This window comes from Andrena cerasifolii, chromosome 2 (genome assembly GCF_050908995.1).
Source record: "Andrena cerasifolii isolate SP2316 chromosome 2, iyAndCera1_principal, whole genome shotgun sequence".
In the NCBI taxonomy this organism is placed as follows: Eukaryota; Metazoa; Arthropoda; class Insecta; order Hymenoptera; family Andrenidae; genus Andrena; species Andrena cerasifolii.
In genome coordinates this window covers 24,341,027-24,354,169 of record NC_135119.1, presented here as the reverse complement: position 1 = coordinate 24,354,169, position 13,143 = coordinate 24,341,027, and the positions used below count along the sequence as shown (strand labels likewise).

The 13,143-nt window shown below is 37.4% G+C and overlaps 1 protein-coding gene across 3 annotated transcripts in view; it reads left to right on the top strand.

The window, feature by feature from the left end:
* The window catches only part of Ccap-r (Crustacean cardioactive peptide receptor), a 76,760-nt gene that overhangs the window by 470 nt on the left and 63,147 nt on the right, over positions 1 to 13,143 (top strand). The gene's annotated exons all lie outside the window — the stretch shown is intronic.

The following is a 13,143-nucleotide window of genomic DNA, read 5'->3' as shown; positions in this document are numbered from 1 at the left end:
GTCCTAAATCAGGCATTTGTTTCTCGTTTAATTAAGAAGAAATAAATTGAAACTTAGACGTGAGTTTTAAAAATTTGTTTAGTCGAAAATACAGATGGACCATTAAAGAGGCCTTTTAAAAGAAGTCTCTTTGGTTTCGCAGCGATTTTAACGAAACGAAACGGAATACAGCGACCTGCTTGTAAATTCTACTTCAGAATACCGCTGGCTCTGCACTGAACCTATGAAAAAAGCAAAATTATGATAGTGACAGCTACGAAATGGGGATTTTTTAGAAAGGGACGTATTTTGGTAAACAAAGATGAGGTTTTAGTTTCTTTTCGTAAAGAATAAGTGTTCTTATTAATTTAAATTTAGGTTTAGGCCGAACCTACACATTTTCTGAACATGCTCGAATTTAATTTTAATCGATTGGGATCTTCGTTCTTCAGTTATCACCGCAGAACGAAAGATACTTTTTTAAAGAGCCCTTTTCTGTAGCGCCATTTATAATATCTTTATATTTTTTACTAAACAAAGATATTTTCGTAAAGCTTATGCAGTTAATAAATTTTCGTTAAAGAACAAATCTCGTTGTCAGCTTCAATTTATTTCTTCGTAATTAATTAAAAAAGGAACGCTTCATTTTCGACAAAAACGGTTGCCTACCTATTGTATCCTTAGATGATACAGTTTTAATCATTAAGAGGTGCAGATTTAAGGATGCATCGGACGTACAATGTTAGACAAAATTAGGTACACGAAACTTGAAATACTTGAATACCTTCGTGTTTCGCATAGTAAATCTAGGTGTAAGGAACTCGAACGACAGCTGGAGTCTTATTTTTACTCCCAGGAAGGTATTTTTCACTTTACAAATGCTTTCTCAAGCATCACTTGCTAAACTTTTGGCAGCGAGAATGCCCTGAATTCACGATCTTCTCAAGTTATAATTTATTTCTTTAAAACGGTGCAGTGAAAACAATTGAAACTTGGCAGATATGTTCATCTACCCATATACTACGTGTAAAAAAAAAATTGAAAAGAGTGGTGCTATTTCTTCACCATTTTCTCAGCTGTTTTATCTGCAAAGGTCGTCTCTTTCCATAAGAGTACGTGTAAAGTCAGTGAAAATTAAAATCGTTATAACTCAGCAACCATTCAGTGAATTCGTTTAAAATTTTTGGACCACATCGGGAAGATTAGAAAGAACAATCTCACAAAATTTCATCAACTTGGCACCATTTGTAAGGGGTTATGCCTAGTCAGGCGATCGAAAAGTGGCGAATATTTGTGAATTTTTTTTTGAAGAAGCGGAAGCGTATATTTTTACAAAACATTTTGCGCTTAAAAGAGCAACATTTAAAGAACATTTGGTAATTTTTTCGTAGAAAAATATTTACGTTTATAATAAAATAACGAGCGACATCCAAGAAGCATTTTTAAAAATACTTCTTGGATGTCGCTCGTTATTTTAAAAATGCTTCTTGGATGTCGCTCGTTATTTTATTATAAACTTAAATATTTTTCTACGAAAAAATTACCAAATGTTCTTTAAATATTGCTCTTTTAAACGCAAAAAGTTCTGTAAAAATATACGCTTCCGCTTCTTCAAAAAAAATTCACAAACATTCGCCTCTTTTCGACCGGCTGACTAGGCATAACCCCTTAAGATACATCCAACGCAACCTTAACGCGCGCCGACCTCTGATATCACCTCGTTACCTCGCGGCAATTGTTCAACGAGTTGCAATTTCGCGTTTAATTTCTGGCCAGCGAGTCGCGTGGCGATCGCAGCCGGGTGTAAACAGAAGTTTGCTCGAGGAGCCACTGTGCCGTAATCGGCGTAATGCCCCTAAGAAGAGGAGATTGCTTCATGCAAATTTGCTTGATGTAAATATAGGCATCTTAGGGTCTGGGAAGGTTAAGCAGTGATTAACGCGCTAGGTGGTTTCGTAGAGTTACCGCGTGTTCAGTGAACAATGGATGCGCGTGGCTGGGCTAGCAGCTAACTCAAGCCCCATTCATATTAAGCGTTTGGTCGCTTGATTAAGATTGCACAGAGACGAACCACTGTACAATGCTGCTATAAAGTGCCTTTGCTGCGCGGAGACCGTCGCCTTTCTTGGAAATATATGCCCGGTGGATTAAATATCCACTGGTGAGATATTTCAGGTTTCCGCGCTACGAATTGCTACTGTTCAGAGGCTCCTCGGGGCAAGCTGCACCCTTTTCGAGGAATATACCGACGCTTCGTCAAGGGTCTTAAGACGCACAGATACTGCTGCGCGGTTTGCGATTGCTATTCAACGTGAAGGTAACTCTAATCCTGACTAAAGGTTCAAATGTTCGCCTGGAACTACGCGGTTTACACCGGGAATAAGTTACGGTTCAGTTTCGATTATTCTAGACTCGATGTAGGGTAATTAATGGGGGAGTTGCTGCATCTTACGCAAAATTCTCACCGTATCTAGATTTTGCAGTGGAATATGCATATAATTAGTCGAACATATTGTGCTAGTAATTGCAACGAGGAAAATCAAAATTTTAATTTTTCTCACCCTTAAAAAATTAATACCAAAAACAGCCTTTTGTTGGGAGAGGCGCCACATTTCCGAGCGTGATGCTGCATTTCGAAACACTTTTAATTTTACATTTAAACTTGTTAATTTGAACTTTTTATTTAAAAAAAAATAGAGAATTGAAAGGTATATCTGTTTTATACAGTTATAAAATATAATGAAATGGGGAAAATAAATACGCACAGATATTTTTTCTGTTTTTCTAAACTTAATTGTCTTTTCTTCTTACTTTCACATTCGTTACACATAAAATACAAAGAAAATGTGGGGAAACAGTGAAGTAGCCACAAGTAAGGTAAATGTCCCAATACCTGGACATTTAAGGTAGGGCGGAAACGCGATTGAGAATTTTGCAGTTATACAAGTCGATTTATATAAAAACGATTTTGCAATTACATAGGGCACTGTGTGTACTTTATGATTTAAAAAAAAACCAACATGTTATTGAACTGAATAATTTTGTAAAATATTGAAAGTTCATAGTCCTTACAATGGCCCAATACCTGGACAGCTTAACTAGTATGTCCCGGTGTCCCGATTTTACTGTCCCATTACCTGGACGCGTGATGAAATAACAGCAATTTGGATATTTTCTCGGGAAATTAAATAAAAAAAAAAACAACACAATAGTTTTTCCTACTCGCATATTTTTTCTGTATAAATAATTTATTCCAATCAGTAAACAAACTTGAGCAAAAACAATCTATTATTGAATGACTAATTTGAAGGCTATGTGTGACACGCGAATTTTACACATGAATATTGAATTGAATATTATCATTAAAACAAGATAACACGAATACAAAGTAATAATTGCTAAGGTGTTAAATAGCGATTTTAATATTTTAATCTTCCAATCAGAAAGGAATACTACGAGGTACCATTTTTCTAAATATGTATTAGTTGTACCAATATACTAACACATTATTAATAATATTCGGTGAAGAAAAAGTAGAGGCTGTTTAGCAAATCAGATAAGAGCAATACTAAAATCGTGTAAACTGGAGAGTTCAAGAAAATTTATTTTTATTACGAGTGTTACGAGTTTACTAAAAGAAAATATGTACATGAATTTATTTAATTAAACATCTGAATAATTGAATAAAATAGTTGTTTTATGGATAAAGCGAATATTAAATGTAATAATCAGTATTATTTACACTCGTGTCCAGGTACTGGGACGTGTCCAGGTATTAGGACATTTACCTTATGTTATTATTATTATTATTATTATTATTATTATTATTATTATTATTATTATTATTATTATTAACGGGAAACCCTTTAGTGTACAGAGATACAAAATTATACCATTACTACATAGAAAGATAAAAATAAGAAAAAGAAATAAAAAATATATATATAAAATAAGAACATAAAATAAAATAATATAATATAAAATGTGTATATTATCAGCCCTGCGTGTTCGAATATTTTGGGAGCACACGGTACACACCGAGAATAGTAAAGTAGGCTTTGCCGCGTTTACTTGCGGAGTAACTTTATTGCAGTAAATCGCAGCTCTTCGTTCCAATATCGTAAGCGACTAACTCGCTCCTGCGAAAAACAGAGGAGATAACCATTAGTCAGGCGAAATCCTGTTATTACCTTTCTCAGTCCCATCTTTACGGGGGAAGTTTTACGCGTTGTTCTTCCACTTGAAACCGGCGATATCGATAATAAGAGCGTGACCCTCGATTACCCTTTATCCCGACACGCGTCACAAGTACGAACGAGCATCTCCTCCTGCAATAGCGCCAGCGGAAATCGTGATTCATTTCAACAGGATTGGTGTAGGATCCTATTTATATTCGAAATGAATGAGTAATGTGAATCACTGTCACGCAAAATCGAGGCGCTAAATAAATAAGTTTATACATATATTATACCGACTACTGCGTCGCAGCAACTTCTACCCTCTATAATTCACCGATCGCAGTCGTGTTTAATCAATCCTGCCATTTGTCCGTCAATTAGCGAAGCAAATACAAAATGCACGAGCAAATTACCCGCCTAAGGTACGATGCATTATCGAAAACGAAAAGTCCAACATTCGAGCGTATGGAAGGAAAGAATTTTAAATAATCCCCGACAGCTACTACTGAAAAACAACTTCTTTGAAAACACCTCTGTCCGTAACCTTACCAGACCAAACCAAGTAGCAGTATCGCGCATCAGAATTGGCCACACCAAAATATCCCATTCACACGTAATGAGTAAAGCACACACCCCAATTTGTGATACATGCAACAGCTAATTAACCATCGATCACCTTATACTCCCCTGCCGCCAATTCTCAACTGAAAGGAATAATACGCAATATGGTGGCAGAATAAGTCACATAGAGAAAAATTAAAAAAATTAAAAAACCCGACTGCTTAAAAAACATTAAAAAAATCAATTTTTAATTTAATTTTCTTATTAATTTAATTTTTTAATGTTTTTTTTATTAATTTAATTTTTTAAAAAATTAAAAAACCCGACTGCTTAAAAAACATTAAAAAATTAATTTTTAATTTAATTTTCTTATTAATTTATTTTTTTTAATGTTTTTTATTTATTAATTTAATTTTTTTAATGTTTTTAAGCAGTCGGGTTTTTTAATTTTTTAAATTTTTATTTAATTTGTTTTAATGTTTTTTTTATTTTTTTTATATCCTATAACATTCGGAACGTCAAGACAATTCTAAAGACACCTCATTTGTCCAAATCCGTGTATCCGTACAGACTCTAGAGCGTAACATGGACATACATACATAGCCTGATAAACACAATACCCTCCTTTGCGTGCCGCAGTGGGGTAAAAACTGCGGGATTGACACCTGCTTACAAAAAAATCTTACCGACCACAAGAAGATAAAACAGCTGCTGAGATTCCTTCAAAATACCAATTTTCTTAAATAGTTGTGAATATCGGTTCTACGATCTGTGTCGCTAATAACCCAACTTAGAGCTTGATGCATCTTAAAATAACTAACTAAAAAAAAATTTAAATAAATTTTCATCGTACATTTTTCATTTTTCTTTTCTCATTCTTTAATTTCCATTTTTCTTTTCTCATTCTTTACTTTCCATTTTTCTTTTCTCATTCTTTACTTTCCATTTTTCTTTTCTCATTCTTTACTTTCCATTTTTCTTTTCTCATTCTTTACTTTCCATTTTTCTTTCATAGTTAGGTATATCATGATATATTATGCATTTACGTAGATTTATTTTCTTATTCAATCTATACGCACACAAAATGCTATGTACTCTTGTTATCTAATAAATTTTAACCCGTTTGTGAATGATAATATTAATAAATAATACTCCTGGACTATTCGATCCGTATCGCGAAAATGGGGAAGCATTGGAGATTTCGAATTCCGCGCTCGCCCGGACCGCTCGCGCGTAGAACGCACTGGTGCAACGTTCGGGTGTTTTACATATCTGAATATACATATTCAGAAATCGATTTTGAAACTGGCTCGACCTGCTCATGCATGAAACATCGGAAAAACCGGCGAGCAGCTAAAATACATTTGCGTTAATGATGTTTCTTGTCACTGATAATTTCTGATTAGAACGACGACGACGGCCATAGACATATATAGACGGAGCAGAAGCTGGGACTATCGGCGAGGGGAACGGTATCCTTGGAGGGGAAAAGGCAGAGGTCAGATACAGGCACGTCGGGTTAGCTTCGGAAGCATTCGGCATGCATAACCACTGCGTTACCCGATTTGCCTGTATCGCTCCCCTTACCGGCGAATCTTACACCCCCCTCAGCTGACACTTTTTAAAATCGTATAACTTTTTTAGAATTGGTCCAAACAACTTGAGTTTTTTTTAGAAGCTAGAAGGATTAGTTTGCTAAACGACGTATTTGGTCGTTTTGATAAAAAATGTATTTGGTCGGAATAGCGAAAAAAATAGTGAAGGTCGATTTTTCAACTTTTTTTTGTGAGCTTGTAATGAAAATTAAAAAAATAACCGTTTGTAGATTGCAGTAAGTTGTACACGTGCCTAAAATTTCATGAAAATCGGTTAACGTTGCTCCGAGCTACAAACGTTTAAAGATCGCAGAATAAGGGCGAGAATCGCGAATATTCCCGAAATCAGCGATTCTCGAAATCAGCGATTCTCGACCTTATTTCGACGCAGCAGCAGCCTCGTTATTTTCGCGAAAAGATATTTTCACCAGGGCGTCAGCGTGTCAAACCTTCACCCGCGATCCCTTTCGTGCCTTGTCCGTTACATTCAGAGAGGCTGCGACAAAGGGTAGTTTAGAAGAGACCTCCGCAAGACGTATTTACGGTACTCGGAGGAGGAGCATAATGGAAAACTGTGATAACGTCGGATTCGCGTTCTTCCGACGTCCTGTACGTTTCTTTCATTTCATCGCGATCTCTGGCAACATAAATTTCCCCACGAAAATCCCTCTGTAGCTTGGATCAAGGGGACGGTAGCACAGCTCGGAAATCGAGAGAGCTTTCTTACGACGAGTCGATTCCAACTACTTTTTACGATGCGAGATAGTGGTCGAAATTATGCGCCGCGAAAGAAACTGTTGGGAGCTTATTTGAAGGGTAAGGGGGAAAAACAGGGAATTGCCATTTTTCGTCATTCCGCGATTTGCAGCATTTTTTGCTGGTGGTAACTGGGGCTACGAAACTGTTGAATTATAATTAATAAAGTGAGTGGCTCTCCTTGTGTTGGTAGTAATAGAAGTGGACATTTCTTACTTCGTTTCACAAGGGAAGATCCCCAACCCGAAAGTTCAAAAAATTCTGAAACTCTGTAGGCGATTTCCTCCTGATTACAGCGAAATTTTTTTTTCTGTAACAAATTCACTCGAAGGGGGCGAATTTCACCCCTGAAAAATCGGCTATTTCCCGATTTTGTGTTACAACTCGCGAACTGTAAGGGGTAGAATAAAAATTTCAAGTCAAAAGTTACTTCTTTTAATTAGATCTAGCACTTGGTGAACAACTTATTTTACAGTTCACGAGTTACGACAAAAAATCGGAAAATACCCGGATATTTCAGCGGTCAATTACACCCCCTTAGAGTGAATTTGGGCAGCAAACAAAAATTACATTATAATCAGAAGAAAATTCCCTACATATTCACAAAGTTTCAGAATTTTTTTAATTTTCGGCTCCGAGATCTTCCCTTGTAAGTATGCTGTTCAAATTTTAAGAAATATTAAAATAATGTAAAAGCAATTATTGTTTTATTGCTTATTTTCCCCGGTGCCTAATTAGGGTATAAGGGTGCGGATAAATTCATTAAACTTTGCTTCTAAACTGGTGGACTAAAGTATTAAAACTCAATTTAAAACTATATTGTGACATTCCCCGTTTCCACCCTTATTCTTAATTTCTGCCTTTGTTGCTTTGAGGAGAAGTCTGCTTCATTAGTTATTCTATCTGGATAACAGAGCGCTCGAGCAGCGAAACGTAGCAGAATAGTATTTAGATAATGGAAGTTCGCTTGTAATCGAAGCAATTATTGACAACTCCGTCCCAAGGAAACTTTAGATTCCTCGTCAATTCGATCCCGACCTGCCTGCGCACCAAATACGGGAGACTCGTTCGTAAGCAGCTCTTCGGCTTTCTCGTTCGTTCAACGGCACGCTGCACGTCAACCGTTCAACGAAACAATTTCCGTTGGAGATCTAAGAGCGAGGAGAGTTGCGCGGAGCATTCCGGATGGTCCGTTCCCTCTGCCGTAGAATGGCATTCGATTTAAGATCGAGCATCGCTAACGATTCTCCTATTTTCAACCCCCCCAACGGAAGATTGATACGAGAAATCGTGAACCGTGCTGAAGGGGAACAGTGACGCGAGCTTCCCACGCCGCAAACATCTAGTGTAGGGGAGACCGGGGCTAAAAGTTCCGATTTCTATAAAACATAAAAAATGACTGGAAAATAATGTAGTTATTCTCTGCACTGTTCGCTAATTTTTTGTTAAATTTATTATATTTTATGATTTTAAGCTTGTGATTAATATATTGTATTAGGTTTTTCATAGAAAGTAACTTATTTGCGGCTGGTCGAAGTGGAACTTCTTATCCCTTTATGGGGCAAGTTGTTATCGCATTGGGGTAAGTTGTTTCTAACAAGGAGAGTATTTTAGGTGTCCGCCTCCGATCATTTTGATTTTTGGATATGTTATAGAGGACCGAAAAATAAGAAATACGTGTTTTTTTATTTTTCCCTGGTTTCATATTTAGGGGGGTGAAAACTGCGTTCAAAGTTAGGGTTGAAAATCATTTTTGTGGAATATCTCGAGAACTATTAGAGATAGGGGAATTGTGTCAATGGACGAATTTTGTGTCTTTGAATGCGAAATATGACTGACTCACCAGATTTTCAAAAATCTACAAAAATGATTTTTCAACCCTAACTTAGAACGCAGTTTTCACCCCCCAAATATGAAAACGGGGAAAAATGAAAAACACGTATTTCTTATTTTTCGGTCCTCTATAACATATCCAAAAATCAAAATGATCGGAGGCGGACACCTAAAATACTCTCCTTGTAAGATATAAGAGTTGCCTTTTAATGAAATACTTCATTTTCTAATGAAATAAAACAGAATTTTATTAATAATGTTTATTTACGAAGGATCGGTTCAACAAAAATGTATTATCTTTAAAAGAAAACCAAAACGATATAATAACCATAAACATTATCTTTGGTATAAAAACTATAATCTACTAATCAGTCTTACATTCAACTGTTTGTGGGTACCTACTTACTTAGTGAGATTTGTACTTGTAGCCTACAGTGGTTTCCTGTCCAGATTGTAGTTTTTTAATGACACTCGATAGAGTCAAGTGGCAGATACTGAATTCTCTAGCGACAGTTTTTATCTTTATGCACCTTCCCTTCCAGCGCGATTCTACAACCCCCGGCAATAAGTTTGGGACCAAACGCGAAAATACGAAACTGACGAGAAATACCAATATTTTTTTTATATATAAAATGCAACGGTGCACATATGAAACGCACGGTAATGTTAAATTGGTCTAGTTTAATTAGAACATCAACAATAATTAAGAGTTTCGTTTATTATGTAATAAAAAATATTGAATTAAGAGTTTCGTTTATTATGTAACAAAAATATCGAAAAAACAGAACGTTGCTTGGAAATAAGTATGGAACTTTAATACCGAGTTTAGAACAGTGGTTCAAGAATTTTGACAATGTTTATTACCAGCATAACAATGCAAGTTGCCATCGAAGCAAAAAATCAAGAATACTTGCAACAAAATGGATTTCGAACTACAAAATGGTATAAATAGCCTAGATTCAAGTCCAATCGAAAATTCATGTTCACTCTGGAAAGAATTTGTGCACCAGAGAAATACAAAAAATAAGAATGAACTGTTAGAAGACATTAAGTTGTCATCGAAACCAATTTTGCCATCACAGTGTGAAAACTTGATTACGTGGGAATGTCGCAAAAAAAACTAGCTACGTAATATAAATATTGAATAAATTATTATTAATTTCTTTGCAAATGCATAATATTCCATACTCATTTTCAAGCAACATTTTCTCTCTCCTATATTTTTAATTACACAATAAGCAAAATTCTCGATTACTTTTATTGTTTTTACTTTAAAAAAATCCCACTTCAACGTCACCAAGCTTTTCATACGTGTGCCTTTTCATTTTGTACATAAAAAATATTGGTACTTCTCGTTAGTTTCGTATCGTTGCGTTCGGCTCGAACCTTTTTGCCGGGGGTTGTACTAATACCTCTGACGTTCGCCGATTCGTCTGGATCCCCGAGTCGACACGGAGTGTCAGGTATTTATAAAGGGTCGAGCACCCTCGAATGCTTGTGATTCCGCTATTCGAAGGCCGCGCCTCTGCTCTATTCCCGGCTAAATTTCGAAAGAGGATAGTCGGAATATGAAATGTCGCCGGGGGAAGGAGCTGGCGACGGTGGCACGCACGGCACGGCGGGGTGGTCGGCGCTCTGCTAGCCAAAACACGGCAGGAAACGTCGGGGATCGAATTAAAACGGGCGCCTGTCTGATGTCCGATGGTAATTCGTCAGCGACGGACCGCACCGTCCTGTCACCTGTTCCTTTTCTACGCGGCCCCCGTGACACGTGTCTAGCACGCGCCCGAAAAGTCACACGCGCGCCGTTCGCCGCTAAACGACCGTCCCACGGCGGATCCGATGAATCTGCTTGCCGGCGAAAGGAGAGCCGCGATAAAACGATCACCAGGAGAGAACACGCGGCCTCCTCTCTCACCCTCTCGATCCCGGTCAGACGACGCGGCCAAAGGAATCCGACAGGGCGTGGGAGTGCGTCAGGCGGAACGGAGAGGATGAATGAAAAGATCGGCGGGGGTGTCGAAATTTAGAATAGCGAATCGAAATTCGAATAGAACCGTCCGGTGAATCGATTCCCCGAGAGTTCTCTGCACGCGAAGACTGCTACGTACTTCTCTCGCTTCTTTCGTCACGTAGATACTTATTCACTAGCGACAAAAAGTCTGCGCGCAGTTTCCCTCCCCTCCCCACCCCTTTAAAATGCAAAAAGCAACGTAAAGAAACGCAATAAAACGGAAACGATGTTTACTGCAGCCCGAAGACAGTTCTTGCTGTATCGCGAGCCGACGAATGTTTACCGTTTTGCAAACAGCTGACCCGGCGATTTTCATCAGCTCGCAGTTAAGTATGCACGCATTAGCCTGTTGTAATTATTGCATCGTCATTTACCATAGAGATTACGAACTCCTGAGCGAGACTCTTTTACGAGATAATGGTAAAAAGCTCGAGGCAAGGTGCAGGGATCGAGTGACCTCTGGTAGGTAACAGATTCCAAGGATCAAAGGAGAATCTCTGAGCGGAGGGTGGGTGGGGGAGGATCTTGAGTGGACGTTCGCGCAGACGTCTCGATCGCGGATCCCTCCGGGGACCGTGGCGTCGATCGACTCGAAAGCAGTGTTGTCCCTGCCCGCGTTGCTTTCTCTGGCTGTCAGCAAGCTCGTCCTGTGGACTGACCTTTTATTGGCCCTGTCCTGCGCGGACACTCGAGGACAGGGCTTGAACAGGTTCCGAAAATAAATGTTTCAAAGTGTTGTATAAAGGTTCTGGCTGAAAGAGTTACGAAGAACCTTTATTCTGAATAACCGTTATAAAGAACCTAAATATCAGACTATATCAGTTTAAGTTACGGTTACTATAAAAAAACAAGTGTCGTTATTTTTAAAAAAATTTCATTTTTGCATTTTTTTTCTGGTTTCCCCCCTAGCTAGTAGTATATTCTTCAAAATAACAAAGTTTCAGTCGAATCGGATAATAACTTTTGGGGATACAGGTCCCACCGATTTGGATCAATTTTTTGACGCCTTGACTTTAACGATTCCCCAGTGCCGTCTGTAATGATTAATTATAAAACGAAAAATATATTTCTATAACTTAAGACATCCTTAATACAATACAAAAATTCTCAGTAAATTATATATAGTAGTTTTCCTTTAATTAATTCCTAAAGATTACCTATTTTTTGGGTCTCTAAACCGGAATCTCCCCTTAAGGGGTTATGCCTAGTCAGGCGGTCGAAAAGAGGCGAATATTTGTGAATTTTTTTTGAAGAAGCGGAAGCGTATATTTTTACATAACTTTTTGCGCTTAAAAGAGCAACATTTAAAGAACATTTGGTAATTTTTTCGTAGAAAAATATTTAAGTTTATAATAAAATAACAAGCGACATCCAAGAAGCATTTTTAAAAATTTGCTTTCGCGGTGAGCACTGCCATTCGTAACCAGATTATCTAAAATCAAAAAACAAAAAAGATTTCGTTAGCATATTAATGTATCCTCAGGTTGACAGAGAGAATTTTTCGAAATATTAAGTTAAAACAACATGGCAGCTATTTGAAGCTGAAATCCTGATTTTTTCCTGCAAAAATTACGCGAAAAAATCAGGATTTGAACTTTAAATAGCTGCCATTTTCTTTTAACTTAATATTTCGGAAAATTCTCTCCGTCAACCTGAGGATACATTAATATACTAACGAAATCTTTTTTGTTTTTTTATTTTAAATAATCTGGTTCCGAATGGCAGTGCTCACCGCGAAAGCAAATTTTTAAAAATGCTTCTTGGATGTCGCATGTTATTTTATTATAAACTTAAATATTTTTCTACGAAAAAATTACCAAATGTTCTTTAAATGTTGCTCTTTTAAACGCAAAAAGTTCCGTAAAAATATACGCTTCCGCTTCTTCAAAAAAAATTCACAAATATTCGCCTCTTTTCGACGGCCTGACTAGGCATAACCCCTTAAAGCTTTTCCTCCAGTACAGACTCTAGCGCGCTGAATTCGAATCTTCTTTGACATAGATTTTCCTAGTCGAAACTTCTTTGTCATACATTCTCAATATTTTTCTCTTATTCCGCAACGTCTTAGCTTGAACCTCGAAAAAGATTCATCCCTCCATCCTATTTCTAACAAAAGTTCTACGATTTTCCACGCAAAAAGGTGCCGTTTGTCTCACTGTGCGCCGTGGAGGTGATTGCAGGAACACCGCCAACGGGGAACTCGCTTATTTTTACTAGGAATGCGCGG